At 49.9% G+C, this 13,773-nt stretch overlaps 1 protein-coding gene across 1 annotated transcript in view; it reads right to left on the bottom strand.

Annotated features, from left to right (window-relative positions):
• FLRT2 (fibronectin leucine rich transmembrane protein 2) overlaps positions 1 to 12,830 on the bottom strand; it is a 107,862-nt gene extending 95,032 nt beyond the window's left edge. Inside the window, exon 1 of the mRNA XM_019969356.2 lies at positions 12,331 to 12,830. The gene's annotated coding sequence lies outside the window, so the exon portion shown is untranslated. The remainder of the gene's footprint in view (positions 1 to 12,330) is intronic.
• Between the last annotated feature and the right edge of the window lie 943 nt (positions 12,831 to 13,773).

Raw genomic sequence — 13,773 nt, 5'->3', positions numbered from 1 at the left:
ACTTACTAAGACGTGAAGAGCTTGGCAAGTACAGTCGAGTGCCTGGTTCTCTCTGCTCCAATATGATTGATTATATGCATACATATTACATATATAGGATGTGATTTTAATAGGAAAAGCTTCTGCATTTCCAAACTTGGAAGTTAGGGGTTCCTAACATCTTTACAACCTTCCTACATTAATTTACAGATTCAGAGTGTCAAAAAAAAAAAAAAAAACAAGTCTCCATTGTTCAGTAGAATGCAGAAATTATACTATACATACATGCAATCATAATGATAAGTGCAAAATAATCCAGCAGTGTGTACTTTGACCAGTCTTTCTGAGCGCTCTTAGGAGGCTCCGACACAGGCACAGAAGCTCCTTTACTTAAATTAACTGAAAATGGCTTTTCTGAAAGAAATATTTCCAACCAGAAGTGCTTACCCAGAGGCATCATTCCGATTTGAACATCCATCATTATACAAGCAAGGCATAATCATTCTATAAGCACAGAATAAGCATGATATAAACAGAACAATGATTTACGTGTTAATATTCTGCAATAAAATATTTTCTTGACTCTGCCAAGAGTCAGGTGTGAGATGAGTTGTGGGAAGCCAGTGCTTAAAATGCTTTCTGATAAAAATCTCTGTAGACCGGCAGAGATACCATAGCCATGGTTCACTGCGTCCAGGGTCACAGTCTAGACGTAGGACTTGTTGCAAGCTGCAGGTACCGTCTCCATGGAAAGGGACATGGAGGTGAGTCAGGGTTGGCGTGCCAAAGGCGATGCTTTCAATAACCAAAAAAACTACCAGTTAGGCAGGACCCACTGATGTCACCTTCCGGTTCCCCAACCTGGGACAGGCTTCTTTTTTTTTTTTGTCTCTGTTCCTTCTCTCTGGGCCTTCTCACACCATCAGTCCACACTGTACCCCGCTAGCTATGAGCTCACTCTGCCATTGAGTGGCGGGCCCTTTCCTCTGCCGTCCCTTTCATGCGCTGTTACCTGTATAGATCACAAAATTTTCTTTTGTAGAAGAAGCTGTAACCTGTTAGTGAACAGGTTCAAGAGGTCACAAGGCTTCTTTGGGATTCCAGGGAAATGCAAAGGTATTTGTAGAGGGGGAGAATAACATAATGGAATCATTATCATTTCAGGGAGAAGGATCTGCAGTCAGCATTTATTAAGCCTCTACTGTGTGCCAGACAGGTAGACGTTTTACATAATTATCTCAATCCTCAGAAGAACAGCTCTGGGAATAGAAAGAATTCCCTTCTATTTTTCGACTTGAAAAGGTGAAGACTAAAAAGCATGTTTAAAATGTGCCCCCAAAGTGAATGTGCTAAGTCACTCAGTCATGTCTGAATCTTTGTGACTCCATAGACTATAGCCCACCAGACTCCTCTGTCCATGGGATTCTCCAGGCAAGAATACTGGAGTGGATTGCCATTCCCTTCTCCAGGGGATCTTCCCGACCCAGGGATCAAAACCCAGTCTCCCCCATTGCAGGCAGACTCTTTACCAACTGAGCCACCAGGGAAGCCCCAAAATATGGTTTGCAAAATTCACAAGGGACAGAGCCAGCATTAGAACCTGAGACTCTCTTCAAATGTAAAACTTTTTTCATTAATATTCTGGGTTCCTGGCACTGTTTTCAATCATGTATAAAATTGCTTTGCCGTTCGGTCTTATGTCTGCTTCTGTCCTGGCTGGCCTGGGTAGCCTCAGGAGGGATTGTGCGTTATCTACATTGACCTCTCCGGTCTTACTCCATGCCTGGCCCATGGTAAGTGGTAAAAACCATCTCCTGAATGTATGGAAAAGCTTTCTTCATCATTGGATATAAACCTTCTGCCTCTACAAAAATAATACCTCCTCCATGAGTACCATCCCATGCACACAAAGGAATAGCCCCTCATTACAGTGTGTGTTTATCTATGTAGAGCTTCCCTGGGCTCCCCTGGGGGCTCAGTGGTAAGCAACCTGCCTACAAATTCAGGAGACATGTGTTCAATCCTGGGTCGGGAAGATCCCCTGGAGGAGGAAATGGCAACCCTCTCTAGTATTCTCGCCTGGAGAATCCCATGGACAGAGGAGCTTGGTGGGGTGCAGTCCATGGGGAAGCAAAGAGTCAGTCACAACTTACTGACTGAAAATGCTCTGCACAAGCCTTATTGTGCAAAACCAAAGTCTGAAAAAGGCATCATCTATTCCAGTAATGACTGTGTTTTTGCAAAAGGTTAACTTGGATGGCTAATGTATAAAGCCAGACAAAAAGAAACAACCTTACTTCAGGGAATTCTGTTCCCCACCCCCAAAAGATCCCCAGTGGAATCCATTTGTGATAAATTCAGTTTCCAACAACAAGCCAAGCTGTCAGGGAAGGAAAGTTTGGCCTTTGCGCCCAACTCACCCTGATCAGAATACTTACATCAAAATAGAGCAAACTCACCCATGGAAATGATGCACCATTAAACGAAGGGATGGAGTAATGGAGAGGAACACCAGGCACTTTATTGGTGAGTGATATCTCAGAGAACTCTCAAAAAGCAAAAGCTCCGGGAGGGCAGGGCACTCTGACCTGGCTGTGTGCATGCACACTCAGTCACTAAGTCGTGTCCAACTCCTTGTCATCCCTTGGACTGTAGCCCATGAGGCTCCTGTGTACTTGGGATTCTCCAGGCCAGAATTCCAGAGTGGGTTACCATTTCCTACTCCAGGGGATCTTCCTGACTCAGGAATAGAACCGGTGTCTCCTGCATCTCTGGCATCGGCAGGCAGATTCTTTACCACCATGCCACCTAGGAAGCCCTCTGTCTTGGTTATCTTCCTATTTGCATAAAACTTAAAACTATCCTAGCACCTGACAGTCCTTCAGTGATAAATGTTATCAATTTGACTAATGCCTCTTCATGGGAATATAACACTGAATTATTAGTAAGGTATTTTCACACCCATTAATCTTATTTGACCCCACAACAACCCTGTTGAACTCTGCAGAGAGGAAATTAAGTCTCCAGAAGATGAAGTAATTTGTCCAAGGTCATCACTGTAGAAAGGAGTGTGCTGACATGAGAACACAGATTTTCTTTCTATTAATACATCTCTTCTTTCTTCCAAAACAACCTCCCTATTTCTCATTCCCCATCACAGTACAAGTCCCAAAACACAAAGCTGACATCATAAAATTACCCCTGGGCTAATAGGCAAACATATATCTAGCATGATGGGGGAGAGGCAGTGAAAGGCTCTTTTTAAATCTAAATATTTACACGATTGCAAGATTTTTTTTAAGAGTTTTAATTTTTTTTTAATCCACCTCTGATCATTTTGGTTGAGTTTGTAGAGAAGGAAGTTTCTGAACTGTATCAGAGAGTTCAACATCTAGGTAATTAAACGTAATCTTCATGATTCTGTACAAAGTCAAATGGTTTAAGGGAGGAGTCTGTGCAACCTGAGGTAGCCTTCAACTTCCTTCTGGCTCCTGTTACCCAATGAGAAGCCAGGTGGGTGAGGCTTTCTGGGACCAACTCACAGAAGAGGAAGTTGTGGAGAAGATGGTGAGGGCTGCACAACAGAGAGACTGCGGCTAGTCCCACTCAACTGTAGAGTGAAGGATGGTTAAAGTAGCATGCTTTGTATTATGTGACGTTCACCACCATACAAAACCCTTAAAAAAAGAAAGAAATCAATATCATGCTTCAGGGTCTAAACAGAGTTTTCTGGAACTTCCATGGCAAATGCTTGTCCGTCTACCCCCTGACCTTCACCATCTCTTAACCTAATGCCCGTGAGGAATATTAAAAGCCCGTGCATAATCTCCGTCTTCAAACCACGCGAGTCCAAGCTCTGGAGCCAAGTGGAAGGGAGAACTCACACAGGTTATCCTGACACTGGACTTTCATGAAAGTGACGCGCGCGGGCAGCTGAGGCTTGAGAGTGACACCGGCACGTGGGCCTATTTTGGGACCGATGTGAGTCTGAAGTTTTCCATTCAGCCCTATGACCTCTGTTGACTCCAATGGGCCGTGTATTTGTGAACCAATTTTAGGAGCCGCTGTTCTGTCGCTCCCCGTGGAAGGAGGGGTAGGTGTTCTGAGATCTAATAGCCCTGATGAACCTGGAGACCTGATATTTTTCGGTGGGTTTAAATCGGAAAGCCCTCGGGTCCTTAAAAGGTTCAGTTGGAAGATCCTTTTATCTGTGTCTTGAAAGCTCTAATAAAGAGAACTGAAATACAGCATGTGACCTGTGAATTGAGCAGAAACAGAGGAACTTTTGCCAAGGTTCTCACTCATTCCCTTAAAAGCAACCTGGGAAGAAAGTGAGAAAAACTGCCCAGTTCTAATGAGCGCTGAACGGATAAGAGCATCCCAGACTGATTTTGTAAATGCCTCAAAAAAAAAAAAAAAAAAAAATGGCTGAGGTTTTCAGCCACTAAACTGTTGGAAAAACAACGTGTGCCCTTATTAAGTATCTGCAGAATAATTGACAGGTATTTGAGAAACACGGCTGTGTCCATTTGACCTCCCAAATTATACAGGAATATTTTTGGTGACCTTCCCTTATGACAGGTCCATGAAAATGACACAGCTTTGTTCAGACGACACATGGCGCTGCACTCTTCTGCAGAAACACCCCCCCACCCCCATTAAATTAAGTTAGAGGTGGTATTTGAAAAATAAATAAATATCGGAGTTCCAACTCACTGCAAATGGTACAGGAGGCCAGTAAATAGGGAGTCTGCAAGAGAAGGACTTCTTTTAGAAAGATGTTTTACAGGACTTTTTCTGCATCATTAACTCCTCTGGAATCCTGAATATAACATGATGAATTTCCCAAAAAAGTAGCTACTGTTTAATTTTGAATCACTTCAAAGAGCCACAGTAGAAAGAATCAAAGTAAACCAAAAAGACCAGGAGATGCGAAATTCGCCAAGGGGAAAGGAAAAAAAAAAAAAACCAAGAAGGTTCTAACAGATTTGACCATGTACTGAAAATACCACTGATTATTTTACTAATACAGTGTTTTACTGTTCCGTGCGACTGAAATAAGTTTCTGTATTCATCAGAACACAGGATATTTTTATTACAATATTTGTGTCAGAGTCTTTTAAAAAGAAACATATTTCAAACCTTGAAAAGAATCTCTGTCTTAAAACGGCCCTTGACGTGTACCTGTGTATGTTTCACTAAAACAGATATTTAAATGGAAGTCATGTTGATGAAAGGAGTAAAAAGATACTGATAACCTTACTCTGATCCCCAACATACAGTTTTGAAAAAAAAAAAGAATAATTTTTAAAAAAGCAAAGCAATTTGGAGGGTGGGGAAAAGTAATAAAGTTGGGATATTATAATAGTTGTTTAACTTTAAAAATAATAATGATAATAATAATTGGTCTTTAAAAATGTCTTTGGTATAAAACCTGCCCAGGGGAAAAGAAAGAAAGCCTCCTAAAAATTCTATATTCCCAAATACCAAAAGATCAAAAACCATCTGGAAAATGTCAGATAATGGTATCCACCCACCTAAGAAAGTCAGTAAACTTTGTCTTCAATTACTGTTGAGGATAATCAGCTCAAATGGAAATTTTGATTCGAAAATGCTCAGAAGACAAAGCTGGATTAGGAACCAGATTTTAAAAGTCTCCTTGAAAGACCATCTGTTTACAGACACCCTTCTCACACCCCACACCTCGCCCTTGATTTGGACCATAAGTTCACAGCAGAAGCACCGCTGAATTTAAAGACATACACGCACTGCTACTATGAAGCCTAGTTCCCACATATATGTTCTGAGCTTGTCTCAAGTTTCCCTTGTTATGTAAGCACTCCGGGGCAATAAAACTTCACTTACATCCAGCAGTTTGTGAGTCTCTAAACATTAGTCTACCTAACTGTACAATTCTTTTATTGGCAATGGACAGCACTGGTGTTTTATTTACATTGATCACATTGTCGATGCTATATGGAATAACCATTTAGTAGCCTATTAGCCTGTAACATTTTTATTACTGTTGTTAAATATCATTACCCATACTGAACTGTGCAACAGAAAAATCAAGTCGGAAAATCTAAAAACTGAGAACTACAGAGCTGTTACTCACCACCCCCCACCCCTGCCCCAACACACCCATGTAATCTGTAGATTCCGATGAGAAGAAAGGAAAACAATGAGTTTTCACTTTTCACAGATAGAGGTCACTAATGGCCTGGATTTGAATCGCTGTGGCAGAAACCACAAAGTTATTAAAGTAATCTAGTGAAAAATGAACTTGAATAGAAATTAAAGATACTGAAAGACAGTTATCCAGAAAGGTCTGACCTGAATGGAAATGAAATCACATCACCTTGACCTTTGTTGCATCTTCTAAGCAGAGCAAAACCAAAAGAGAGCCGCCAGGCACCCTTGCTGTTTTTTAACTTCAGACACTGGGGACCGCGGAAGTGGCAATTCTTCCTTGCAGAGCATAAAGCTGAAGAGTCAGGAAGAGGAGATGTTCACACCAGGTCTCTACAGAATAAGGCTTCTGCACTTCTACATGCTTAAGCCTTTCTTGAAACCAAGCTTCAGACTTGGAAGATATAAAGTTGCTTTCGGGAGATGTGTCTAAATCCTAAATCAAACTCTCCAGCAGGCCAGAATATAAATGTAATGGTATCAAAGGAGGTTCAAATTAGATCCAGGCGGTCAAAGGCAAACCCGGATAAGATCATAGTATCTGAAACCCGGCATACAGGAACAGCGATGCCTGTTTGGGGAAACCTGAGGCAGCCCAGCAGGGTATCATTTGGAAATCTACTTTCTGGTGTTAAAAGCGTCCCCAGGAATTTCTAAAACTGCAATGAAGCTACCGAAGTATTAAGACACAGGCATCTTAAACCAACCAACAAACAAACAAACAAAAACCAGCATTCCTTCCATGCTAGGTTTGTAATAGGTCTGCTACAGTGCAGATAGCTCAATTCTTTTTCCAATTTCTTGTGCCTACTGCCATGAGACATGGAGTGATGCTTGAAAATGCACTTTCCAACCTCCTCCAGTCACAGACACTTGCAATTCAACATGACAATATCGTGTTGCATGGTCACTCATGTGATTATTAATAATCCATAAATGGTTTAACCCTCTCCTGCACTTCTGATGTGGGGCTTCTGATGAGGGGAGGCAGAAAACTTGTACTGGGGGACTAGTGACATTATAGGCGAATAAGCAACTTTTCATGGCACGCCTGAAAGACTCTTCAGTCAAAGACTGATTCTCATCTAATATGGTGGCCTGTCAATCTTACGCATCTGGCATGTTGCTCAGTGATTAAAAAAAAAAAAAAATAGCCCAGGGCTAACACTTCAGATACTAACCTAAAATTGTACATTTCATACTGATTCATACTGCAAGGACCAAATACATCCCCAGACACATGCCAACCTGCATTCTATCTACCTCAAAATGTTTGGGAGTGGGGGGGTCATCTTTTAGCTGGAGATGTAATAAGGTCATACAGCTGAAGTCCATAGACAATATCGGCGGGAGAAAGAAGGTCGCCATCATATTAGCTTTTGGCTGGGAGAAGTTAGGCATAATAAATTTATCAAGAATCCTGTGAGCCAGTGGACTAGCCCCAAAGCTCCCTGACCCTGGGTGTTTAAAGAGTCTCCCAGCTGAGGGGGGAGCAAGAGCTCCCATTTAGAAAAGGCTTTGCATACCAAATGCAGCATGTAAAGAAATCTAATCAGCATCTTGCACTTCTGCGAGAGCATTTACACGGATTTGTGCCTTGTACTTGATTAGCTTACTGGAAGCTTTACAAGAGATTCCCTCCACTAAAATTAATCAAGAGCTCTCGGAGACTGTTTTCCATTTACAAGAGAAGGCAGGAGGAGTTTTCCAGGTGAATAAATAAGGATCATAATAAAGATGATGGAACAACAAACGCCGAGATGCTTGGAAACTGGAAACTCGACTAGGGGAAAAGGGACGTCGGGGAGTTGGGTCTGGACCCTTTTTGCTCTCAGGGTGAGACGCAGGAGCTGTTTGACCGGCATAAGAGAGGTTGCAGCTCAGGAAACGTGAGTCCGCTTCCCGCGGCTCGGAGCACACACGCGACCACTCACTACCCTCCACGCCACTGTGCATCAGGCCACCGAGGAAAATCGGCCTCTCTGCAACGCCACTCACCCTCCACACACACTCACACACCCGGGCGGACGATCACTGCATATCCACACCAACAACGGCTAACATGGTTCCTCTCACCCTTCTGCAATCAAAATGAGCCTTCCAAAGTTCCTATTTTATGACGCCAGAAGGTGAATGGAAGGAGGGAGGCAGGGCTCCGGGTATGCGAAAGGGTGAAAAATACATGTTCCCTTTGCTTCGTATTGTCGCACCTCGCCCTCTCCCTGCCAAGTAGCTTTCTGGCATCAGCTCAACCGGGCAAGCGAATGAGGATGGGCTCGTACCGTTTTTAAAAGATACTAAATTGGGGTGAGAGAGTAGGAGGGTGAAGATGGGACTGAGTGAAATCTACGCAGCATTTCCCTGGACTGGAGAATACTAAAAGCCATTGAAGAAAGATTGTAAATGTCCTCCGGGCTCCAAAATGAGGCACCATCTGGGGCCAAGGGCTCCCACCCGTCCTCAGGGGAGGCTGGCCTCCCAGCCCAGCTGCCCACCCGGCGCGAAGAAGCGCCAGAGATCTCGCCCACGTTCCAGGAGACCTCCCCGCGCTGGGTGCCCACTCTCGGGGATCTAGAACTTCGCCTGGATCTGACTTTCCGCCGGATCGGGCGAGCGTCTGAAAAAGCGCTGAGGGAGGGAGCGGGAGCCCCGCGGACCTGCCGGGAAGGAGAGGGTCGGGGGGTAAGCGTTACCTGCGAAGGTTTTGGAGGTCTCCTGGCGGCCCCGGTAGGAATTCCGCTCGGCGCCGCGTCCTTCCCCAAATCCAAACTTTTGCTCCGTCCTCCAGGTGGCGGCGGCGGCGGCGGCGACGGCGGCGGCTGCCGGAGCCCGGCCCTGTCGCCCGCAGCGTCGGGGCGCGGGGGTGCGGAGGCCGGACCCTCGGAGCGACACGCGTCTCCCCGCAGCCGGCGGGCGCCCGGGCGCCCGGCTCGCCTGGCTCGCTCTCGCCTTCCTCCCCTACGGAGCCGCGGCATCGTCTCCCCGCGGCCGCCTCCGCCACCTCCGCCTCCAGGGCTCGGGCATGCCACTTTCCTCTGGGCTCCGGCCGCCGCGGCCCCCGCCTCTTCTCCCCGCCTGCCTCCCCCTCTCCACCTCCGCCGAGCCCACGCGCCCCGCAAGCAGGCGGGGGAGCGGGGCACCGCGGCGGAGAGCGGCCCCGCAGCGCCCGGGGCTCCTCGGAGACGGAGGAGCCCGGGGGAGGGCGGCCGGAGAGCCGAGCGGGCGGGCGGGCGCGCCTCCGACGCCGGGGAGCCGATCGCGCAGAGCCGGGCGCGGGGCGCAGCGCGGGGCGCGCGGGGCGCTGAGTCCGGCGGCGGCTCCGACCCGACTGCCGCCTGGGCGCAGCCCGGCCGGGCTAATGTAGGCGCCGCGGCGCCCACCCCCAGCCCTCCGGACACCCCCAGGAGGTGTTTACTGGAAGGAATTCGCGGGATCGCCTCCGCCGCTGCCGCGCTCCTCCTCTGCCTCGGTCCCCGGCGCTCTGGCGCGCTCCCCTCCTCGAGTCCTCTTTCTCTCCCTCCCTCCCTCCCCTCCGCCCTCCCTCTCGGAGTCCCTCCCACATTTCTGGTTTAAAGAATGCTCGGGAGGCGCGGCTGCAACCCCAAGCTTTCCAAGAGGCAAAGTCAGCCGCGGCCGTTAACCCTGTCCTCCCTGGAGCGCGTGGCACGGCGAGCGCCCGGGCCAACCCCGCGGGTGCCGCCCGGACGGCGCCCGCCCTCCCGACTCACTTTCTTCCCTGCACCCTCCCACCCCAGCTCTGAAGGATGTGGCCACCGTCGGAACGGCCGAAAGTTGATTTCCCCCCCACTCCCCGCCTTGCCCGCCCGGCGTGGTCCTTCTAAAACCAGCTGATCTAGGATTTAGACGCTGAGGAATGATCGAAACGGGAGATTAGAGGGTAAAAAAATACATCTTTCAACCAAGATGGCGTAATTTCAAATGCAGGCAACCTTGGTGAGTTGCCCCCTACCCCACCCCTAGTTCCCTGATCCCGGATCTTCTTAAATAATTTAACCGGAAAATAATCCAAAGTTTAATATAATTAATTCAAACACCCCCATTTTCTCGTTACACCCTGGCCGCCGGAAAGAGCTCGTTCATTTGCCCCCACAGATGACAAGAAACGACCACTTTCAGACACATGGTTTAGGGAACAGGTTAGACAACGGGGCGGGGGGCGGGGGGAGCTTGATTTGCACACAGGCTCAGTTTCCACTCGGCGATCTCTTTGCAAAGGTTAAAGAGGAATGTAAGAAAACCAGGTCCACGTCTCTCTTGGAAAAAGGGGGAAGGGAAGCTTTTGCTTCTCTCCTCTCACTTCATTAAGGTTCCTCCTGCCTCCAGTAAGTTGCTGTCATGTTTTAACAAGTCTGGAGAGAGGCTCAAGCTGAACAGAAGAGGGAGAACGAGTTCGCGCCAAGCGCCGGGCTGCGCCGAGACGCGCCGTCGGTGGGGCCGGGCGGGAAGCAGCCCGCGAGCTAGAAGGCGGCCCAGGAACAGCTCCCGAGGGACCCGCTCGGCTATCGCGGCAGAAGAGTTAGGCAGGGGCGGTGACCACCGCCAACCCGGGTTTGATTTTCCCGTCCTCGGTTCGGAGTCTGAGTCACTTGGCACCACTTTCCTAATTGTTTTTATTTCCTTCGCATCCCTGTTGTGTCTACCGCCTTCACGTTTTGTGAGCGCCTCCATCGAGTTAAGCAGACTTGGAGGAAGGCCCAATGTGCCTCGCAAGCACAAGCCGCGCCGAGATCCACCCAGACGCATGCTCGAGACGCACGCTGGCACTCGCGCTTACACACACACACACACACGCACACACGACCCCAGGTCGTGCCCGTGGGCCGCTGCTCCCGCGTTGCCTTCTGAGAAGGTGGCCCCGTAAAATGCGTTTGCCTTACAGATGACAAAGCCGCTTTCCTCCCCCAAACTCAGTGTGTGATTCATACACAGCCCGGGTTGGGGGTTGGCTGGGGGAGTTAAGTGAACCAAGGCTGACAGTGAGTGCCATCTTGCTGGGAGGTGCCAGCATCAAAGCCCCAGGGACCACAGCAGCGGTGGCCTCCTCCTCCACCCGCCGCCGCCGCCGGCCGGAGCCTCAGGCGCTCCAGGAGTTTACCGGACATCAAGTGTGGGTTCAGCCCGTCCCAGGCACCCTCTCCGGATACTTCCTTTCCTTGGTTATTGTCCCGACCTCAACCCACAACCTTGATCTTGGGCCTGATTACAAATGAGAAGTGACCGCGCCGGCGCTGAAAGCGCGGGGACAAGCCCGAGACCGGTCGGCGTGGCGGAGGAGGCATCTTTCCAGCCTGGGGCGCGGTGGCGGCTGGCAAGGCTCCACTCGCGAGCTCCTCGCTGTCCGATTCGCCTCTCAACCCAGTGCTGGGAGGCGTTAACCGCTCCCCTCCCCGCGCCCCGCGCAGCCGGAGTCGGGAACACAATCCCAGTTCAGCCCGGTGGGCTGCTCCCGCCTTCGCCGTCCCCACTGGCGCGCCTAGAAGACCCGCTGGAGGGAACTCAGTGCCAGACCGCTGAAGTCCTGCACGGCTGGAGAAAAGACTTGCTTAGGTGTGTGTGGGGGTGGCGTGGGGGAGTAACTTATGGCCCAACTCGAAGGAAAAGGAACCAGCACCCTCCGCATCTTGTTAGCCACTCAAGGATCCCCGGTTGCGGGCAGGGGGCAAGCTGGTGGTTTTAGATGCAACGGCTTGATGGTAACGCTGGTGACAGTACCAGCAGACGGAGCGTGCGCAGGGGTGGGGGCCTAAGGGAGCGTTGCTCTCTCAGAAGTTAGCGTTCATCCTGGGGAAATGAGAGGTTGGATTCAGGCAAGGTTAGTGGATCTAGAAACCCCAATTTAGGATCGATGCTCCGAGGGGGACTAGCTCACTTGCGTCTTGACCCAGAGCTCAGTTATAAAACTCCTTAGAGGAGGGAGGTTCGACCTGCAGCTAGATTTCTCTTCTCTGAAATCGGGGGATAGTTAAGCAGTCTGTTCTTTCGGCGGATGAAAGATAAAGCTTAAAGCATCCTATCCCAAAGATCACCCCCAGCGGATTAAATAATAATAATAACAATCCCCCTTAAGAGACCGCGTGGTGTTGGCAGAGCGGCAGCCAGGTCGGTTCTGGCAAAGTCCACCTGGCACCTCAGCCCCTTTACCTGGCGGCCGCAGCTCCTCGCACTGCGCTCATCCGAATCCGACAGGGTCGGGGAGGTGGGAAGGGAAGGAGCTGGCTCCACAGCAGCGGGGCTCCCGGGGCATGGTATTATTTTAGGGGTCGCCGCCAAGGTCCCTCCTGCCCATCGTTGAGAACTGCCAACCCGATCCCCGGGCTGGGTGGACGCGGCGGCGGGCGCGGAGCTGACGCGTCTCGGCTTCTGGACGCGCGGGACCGCAGGCCAAAGACCACCCCCCCGGGGCAGGGACCGCGCGGCCGCTGGAATGCTCTCCCGGCTCCCCGGTTCCTCCGCGGTGAGACTGGAAGATGCCACCCTCGCAAGCGACGGCGAAGGGTTTCGAACGTACAACTAACTCGCAGGTACCCAGCCTGAGACTGAGAGCTGCCTTCCCCCTCCGCCGCCTGTCCCTCCTCCCGGGGAGGGAGCTAACTTAACCCTGTGCGCGCCCTGCTCTCCTCCCTGGAGAAGCTGTGATCCACGAGGAAACCGCAGGCGGAGGCTCCCGGGCAGCGAGCTTTGTTCACGTGCGTTTCCAGTGGGTGTGTTCCTGTCTGGGGGCACTCGCGTGGCAGAACGCCAGTGGCAGGCTTCCAGCGCCCGTCTCCGGCATGGGAAGGAGCCCTAGCGTTTCATCCGGACCAGACCCAGCCCTCCCTCGGAATCTAATTTTTTTTTTTTTTGCAAACAGTTACTAGATTTATTGGAGTTGCCAGCGAAGTTGGGTTTTATTCCCCCCCCCCTTTTTTTTTCCTGCCCCCTCCCCTCTCCTACTCGGGACCCCCGGATTATTTCCTTTCCTAGACCGTGCTTTGAAGTTGTGGAACTCTCTGCTCCTTCTGACTCTGGCTTTTTAACTGGCGTGTGCGAGACGAATTGTAGAAGGCACCCACCCACTCACGCCAAATTGAAACGAAGCCGCAAGGGTCTCCCAGTCAACCAGTGTCTGCAGCAGCCCAGAGACCACAACATATTCAAATAAGATTAAGAGATCGGAAGGTGGGGGCGAGGGGGTGGTGAGGGATTTTTGAGACCTGAGTGGGGAAAGAGGTGGGGGGTGGGGATGGCGGGGAGACACAAGGGAGCCCGCGCCTTAAAATGGAATCAACAAGGCGAACACGGAAGAGAATGACGAAGCAAAAAATATATGAGTCCCGACGTGGAAAGCAGTCAAATTTGAGAACCTGGATTTTAATGCTTATTTCCCCAGTTTCTTTGGAAGCGATAAAAAGGGAATATGAGCCTCCGCCTTGGCCACCCAGATGCTTCGCATTTTGTAAACATCTTCCAGTAAGTGCTCCGGACTCCCAAGAAGTTAACTGAAGTTGGAGGCGAGTCATCCCATGGAGGCGGAATGGAAGGTTAGACGAGAGAAAACGGAGAACAGAGCGCCTCGCTGTCAGCGTCGGCCCCCAAAGGGCCACT

Source organism: Bos indicus, chromosome 10 (genome assembly GCF_029378745.1).
Source record: "Bos indicus isolate NIAB-ARS_2022 breed Sahiwal x Tharparkar chromosome 10, NIAB-ARS_B.indTharparkar_mat_pri_1.0, whole genome shotgun sequence".
Classification (NCBI taxonomy): Eukaryota; Metazoa; Chordata; class Mammalia; order Artiodactyla; family Bovidae; genus Bos; species Bos indicus.
This window is presented reverse-complemented; position numbering and strand designations above follow the sequence as displayed.